The sequence below is a fragment of the Aotus nancymaae genome, unplaced genomic scaffold, assembly GCF_030222135.1.
Source record: "Aotus nancymaae isolate 86718 unplaced genomic scaffold, 86718_ANA_hifiasm-v0.15.2.pri h1tg000012l, whole genome shotgun sequence".
Lineage (NCBI taxonomy): Eukaryota > Metazoa > Chordata > Mammalia > Primates > Aotidae > Aotus > Aotus nancymaae.
Genome location: NW_026988423.1, coordinates 478,151 through 484,556, shown reverse-complemented (window position 1 = coordinate 484,556; position 6,406 = coordinate 478,151). Strand labels below are relative to the sequence as shown.

Below are 6,406 nucleotides of genomic sequence, written 5' to 3'. Positions count from 1 at the left end.
TCCACTTTACAAATGAGAAAACAAGCTGTTTTAAGTAACTTGCCCCACCTCATTCCAACTGACCAGTAAATGGCAAGTTGGAATTCAAATACAAAGCTGATTTCAATGTCAAAAATCTTCTCATAAGCCTGTCCCATTTTTTCCTCATTGTTTCCTCAGGGAAAGAGCCGGGGCAGACAATCATTGTCTGTCAGTTTTCTAATTTGTCGGTGTGTGGGCGGCAGCGCTTCATTCCTAACGTCTGTACGGAATCATACATCTAACATACCGTTTAGGCGTTGCGGCGGCTCCGCCGCCTCTCGGCTTGGCCGCCGTCCCGCGCAGGAGCCACAGGGCCATGGGCAGCCATGGCGCCCAGCCAGAACCGCACGATCTCGAAGCGCCGCTTCCACGTGCGCCGGCAGCGGCGCGTGGCCACGTGGTTCAACCCGCCGGCCCGGAAGATGCGCAGACGCAAGGCCCGGCAAGCCGAGGCGCGCCGCAGAGCCCATCCGAGCACATCCGAGCCCTTCCGAGCACATCCGAGCCCTTCCGGCCCATCCGAGCCCTTCCGGCCCTTCCGGCCCATCCGGCCCATCCCGCCCTCCGTGCGCGGCCCCACGCTTCGGCACCACACGAAGGCTTCAGCCTGGAGCAGCTCAGGGTGGCCGCCATGCACAAGAAGGCGGCCCGGACCACTGGCATTTCCGTGGATCCGAGGAGGCGGAATAAGTCCGCCGAGTCCCTGCAGGCCGACGGGCGGCGGCTGAAGGAGTCCCGCTCCAAAGTCGTCTTGTTCCCCGGGAAGGCCTCAGCCCGCGGAAGGGCGGCAGTTCTGCTGAAGAACCGAAGCCACCAGCTGACGGGACCGGTCCTGCGCATCCGGAGTGTCTGTAAGAAGGAGAAAGCCCGAGTCATCCCTGAGGACGAGAATCGCAAAGCCTTCGCTGGTCTCCGCATGGCCCGGGCCAACGCCCGGCGCTTCGCATTCGAGCAAAAAGAGCCAAGGAAGCTGCAGAACAGGACGTTGAAAAGAAACAGTAAAGCCCTCTAGGGACTTGCAATAAAACAAAATACAGTTAAAGTATATTCGGAGACACACACTCCTCCGAAAAACAGAAACGAGCATTTATCGATGTTCTGTTATATGCCAGGCACTATGTTAGGCTCTAAGATGTGATCCGTGCTTTAAAAGAACCCTCAATCTCACAGGGAGATAAATTCTTAAGACGTGTACTTTCAACGGAAGGTAGTGAGTTTAGTGAGGGGCTGTCATATACACTCCCAGACCAGGGGCATCTAATGTAACTGAGTCTCTGAGAGACCTTGGTGCCATCTACTCGTTGTTTTCAGATGTACAAGTTTGCACAGTTAACAATTCTAGAGGGAACCAATGTTGCTAGCAGTTCATAAAACTGAGAAAGCAAAAATAGCAAAAAGTAATACTACTAATAATAAGTGAACTGGAAACTCCTACTCAGAAAGTTTCCTAGGCTCTCCGCTTCCTCCTGAAGAATGGAGCTACTCAGCCAGGCCATCTGCATGACAAGTCCCCCATCCTGCCTGCCCTGCCGGAATTCCCCTGCAAAGGCACCCAGCCCAGAACCTGCTGAGTGGGCAGCAAGCTCCCGATGCCTGCCTCCCACTGCCAGGTGACTTGGCTCAGGTATCTCCCAAAAACTTTGTACCACAAGACCTGGAAATGATCGCCTTTGTTCATCCCCAGACAAGTCTCTGTATCAGAAAAATAAGTAAATACAGGAAAGCAGTATGGGAAAGAGAAGGGTGCAGCAGAGAAATGAAGGAGAAGTGAACACAAGACCTAGAGACAAAACATCTCACAGGAGATGCAGGAGCCCTTGAAACCTTCTAATTTCCTGCAAGTTTTAATGAGCCTAATTGTACTTTCTCCATCTTGAATTTTGTGCAGTCTCCCTATTTTCTTTTACTAAATCCTTGTGTGTTAACTCAGTGGGTTTCTGTTTCTTCCTACCAAAAAAATCTTTGACCAGAGCTCACCTTTGACTAAAATTCTTCTCTTTTGAGTCATACATTTATCTTTTTAACTCACTGTTTCGCCTCAGGAGTGAGACCCAGCCAGAGCTTTTCGTTATCCTGCAAATGCGTTTAGCGTTTTGTTGCCTCTATTTCTTGGCTGTAGGTTCATTCTGCTCCAAAAGCCTGTTATCTACGTGTCCAAGTATCTGTATGTCAGACAGGCGTTGAGCCCCAGGGGGAACCTCCTCCATTTGGCTTCTCTGAACCTTGCTGGCCACGAGTAATCTCTCACTCTTCCATATGGCTTCATATGTAGGTCTCTTGATTCCCATGCTTTCTTCCTTATGGTAGAGCTATTAGTATGCCCGACTTATCTTTCCTCATATATTATATGCTCCTGGAGGCAGAGATTTGTGTCCTACCCTTTACAAACTTTATCAGTGTTTCGCATATAGTAGGCACTAAATTCTGCTTATAAAATTAGTGAACAAATGAATGAATTCAAAATGTCAGAAAGCATAATGAACTAAAAACTGTCAAAACTCCAATTTTGGAGGAAATAAAAACAAATCGAGAAATTAGATTCTATCAAACCTTAGGCAAAAAGCAAAGTAAAGTATATATTGAGATCAGTGCAAGTTCAAGCAAACCTTGATCTCTAAGGTTTCTTCCACTACAAAATAAAATAAAATAAAAATCCATGCCTATGTTATTCTATACGATAAACATCTACAATACTCTGCAGGGAGACCAGAGTTTAGAAATCAAGTCTTGAGATGGCGCACATTTTTAATGATCAAAAAACAATCCTTTTATCCATTTACCATAGTACTTATCATCACATAATACGATATATAATTATTTATATACCTATTTGCTTATGATTTCTTTCCTACTGAACCTACTGAAATGTGAGCTCCACGTGGAAGTGATCTTCATTTCATTCACTGACGTAGCCCATGTGCCTAAAGAGTGACTGGAATAGAGGTGGCACACAATAAGTAATTGCTGAAAGAATGACTCAATAATGAATGAGTAGGAAATATAAAAACACATGAGCTATAGCCTCTGTCCTCATTAAGCATTCAGCTATCTTTAATATAGAAGACACTGTCCTGCCCATATCCTTCACCAGACCAATGCCCTCATCCCCCAGCTGCTATAAGTGTTGTCTGCTAACAGCTCAGAGCTGCCCACTACTCCTGAGAATTGCCCTCAGTGGCTGGAAACATCTTTCCCAGAAAGACGTGGGCGGTTGCACATTATCTCCAGAGGTGCCAGTAGCCAATGATTTGTTGATGAAGGGCTCCAAAATATTGCCCGCATACCACTCGCCCACAGCACCTCTCAGTGTGGGAAGGTTTTGCGATGTCATTCACCAGTTAGAGTTCCTCAAGGGATCAAAGCAAATGCAAATCGTCCTGTTCCCTCCTCATTCCTCTTCTCTCATTCCCTCCCTGACGAGTTTTACCTGAGAGCACTCCCTCAATAAATCACTGGCATAAAAATCCCTGTCTCAGGCTCTGTGTCTTAAGAACCCAACCTAAGACATTTGGAGTTATCTATTATCTATTATGTGCCATGCACCATTTTTAAGGCTTTATATTCAGTTGGAAATTTAATTTACTTTAACCTTCATAACCAATTTGCATGACAATTATCACCCTGATTTACTCAAGCTTGTCACAGAGGCTAAATCAACTGCTGAATACATTTTACATGGTCAAGGTGGGATCCGAATGCCAATCTACTTAACTCCAGAATCTCAATGTCTCACATTATTCTTCATTATTGCAAAAGTCCATTATCTCAGAAACATTTCGAACGACAATAAAAGAAGTAAAAGAGGTTTTGTGGCTGATCCTCAGTCAACCAGAATATGCAGTTAATCACAACTGCCCTGTCCCTAAAATTCAAGGTAATCAAGCAGTCTCACCTATCCCAAACTGGCTCTCTCCCTTCACATTCTCATGAAGGTCTGACTTAGGAGTTCATGTATTAGGTAGTCCTTCAGTACTTTTCACTGCCATCAGACCTTTAAGTCAATTCTCAGCACTGTGGAGAAGCAGATGTCTGTTGACCTTTTCTGTTGATTGATGTAGACATCCAGACGTTGAGTGATATTCCCCAAGGCCACGTAGCACATCTTCATCAGACACAACCATTTCAAATTCCTTCCCCACGCTTTGCACTTTGGAATTGTTATCTTGTTCCAAATCCACAGCTTTCACACTCACTGAGAGCAATGAGCCACTGATGGAAAACGGTTTTGACTCCTGTCTCTTACTAGCTTTGTCTGATTCTACTGGTCAAGAATATGGTAGAAACACGTACAGGTGAAGAGGGATCCGCTTTCCAGAATAGCCTTTGCAGCCTCATAGACCAGGTGAAAATGGAATTTGGAATAACTAATATGTTGAACTAAAATCTAAAAGAATTTTATATCAAGAGAGATGAATAATCTGGATACTACTTCGCTTCCGTGACCTGTGTCTTTTGGAAATATATTGTGTTTTCATAAAGGAGATTTCGAACATGTAAACACTTTTACAATTTCTTCCCTAGCCCAAGTAAGCAATGATAAATTGTAGGTAGATGTATTATAGACCAAAGGTGGCTTAGAATAATAAAACACAAACATAATGTTTCTAGAATGGGAAATTACAGTGCGATTGTGGCTCATAGATGCCTCTGGTTCTTTCAGAGGAATTAATAGAAAGAAACACATGTTAGATTATGAATTTCTGTGTTTTTTCTATCATTGGTATTTTTTGTTTGTATCAAAGCAATGCTCCAGATTGTCAGGCCCTATCTAGATTTAATTTCCATTTGGCAACAATGGACTTTGCATCACAAAATAAAATACAAAAAGGGGGATTTCAGATAGGTGTCTAATATAAAAAAGGAGAATTGCAAGGTGATCTTCAACATGTAAAAGATAAAATTTATAACTACATTCTGTAGAGGGATATACTTTTTTTCTTATTTTGAACAACTCCGTGCTCCAAAGCTAAATCTCCCAAACCAAAGATTTCCAAACATATTTTCACACTGTAAAAACGAATACTTGGGTATCAACATCTTCAGTAATGATTATAACGTAAAACTCAAGGACAACGTCACGAAGTGGACAGGCCAGTGCCCTGGGCCTGGGGGACCTGGCTTCTAGCACAACACAAGTTAACTTTGTAATATTGGACATTTGGCTTATGATTTCTTGGCTTCAGTTTCCTCAAAATTGTGTATTAAGAGAATAAAACTAGACAGCTAGGGTTTCTTCCAGCTCTGTATTTATGTGAATTCACATTTATGAAATGAAAGTTCTGTGGTGAAGAATCTCAGAACCTCCATAATAGCTTTTTCAAATTAAGTAAATTTTATTTCTCAAAATATTTATTTCTGGTGATATGACGGAACGTAGCATTCCCTCCAGAAATGCATGTCATGTTGAGACCTGCGTATATAAAATATATCGGTATTATTATTGAAAGCACGTTGAGGACAGATATACGTTCAAGGAAAATAGAACAGATGAAGTGAAATGAAATTATACAGAAGAAAAATCTGCATAGTGACTCTGGAGAAGTAGTCAAGACTAAAAACGTTGGACAGACAACATAAATCTAAAATAATCAGAAGTCAGGTCCAAACAAATCAGTCAGTGCAGGAAGGGTGGAGCAAGAGAGTCCAGAGTCTGGGACCAGAGAATAGATAATAATAGCACTGAAGGACAGAAAGCATCACAGAGATCAGATCTGAGGGCATAGCTTGTTTTCCTCTCTATGCTGTTACTGTTTCCCTCTTGGTATAGGTAGCTGCGTCCATAAGGCTCATTTTAGTCCGAATAATATGAGAAGTAATACGGATGAAGTAAGATACTGCCTCAAATATTAAGTAAGATACTGGCAAAGATTTTTGAGGGTTGCTTTCCATCACAAAGCATTGGAAGATGACGACTTTTGAGTTACCAGAGGCAGGAGTTGAGATAAGAAAGAGGAAAGCCATGCGTCCGTGAGTGACTTCATCGCTTATTTTGCCCTTGCCCTGTATGGAGGGAAAACAAGCCACTCCTTATTTCCCTTATATTCTCATATCAAGCTGAACCAGCAGAGCTAGCACAGGGATTGTGACCTGAGTAATGAAAGCAAGGCCACAATCCTCATCTGTATGAAAGACCCCACACAAGAGCTGACATATCTTTGCCTCTCTCACAGCAACCCCTCGCGTGCTCTCCACAAGAGAACAGTGTAGAAGGCCACCCTCCGTAAGGACTCCTGCTTTTCCACTTCCATCTGGTTCTGTGTGAAGATGCTCTGACCAATTCCTGTCATAGGAATACATGGCAACACAGAAGGTCTTGTGGACACAAGAGAAGTTTCCCTCCCGAAGGAGAATTCTTATGTATCAAATGACTAGCTGGAGAGAGATG

At 43.4% G+C, this 6,406-nt stretch overlaps 1 pseudogene; it reads left to right on the top strand.

Annotated features, from left to right (window-relative positions):
• The first annotated feature begins 347 nt into the window (after positions 1-347).
• Positions 348-1,023, top strand: LOC105719498 (large ribosomal subunit protein eL13-like; annotated as a pseudogene).
• Positions 1,024-6,406: the final 5,383 nt, after the last annotated feature.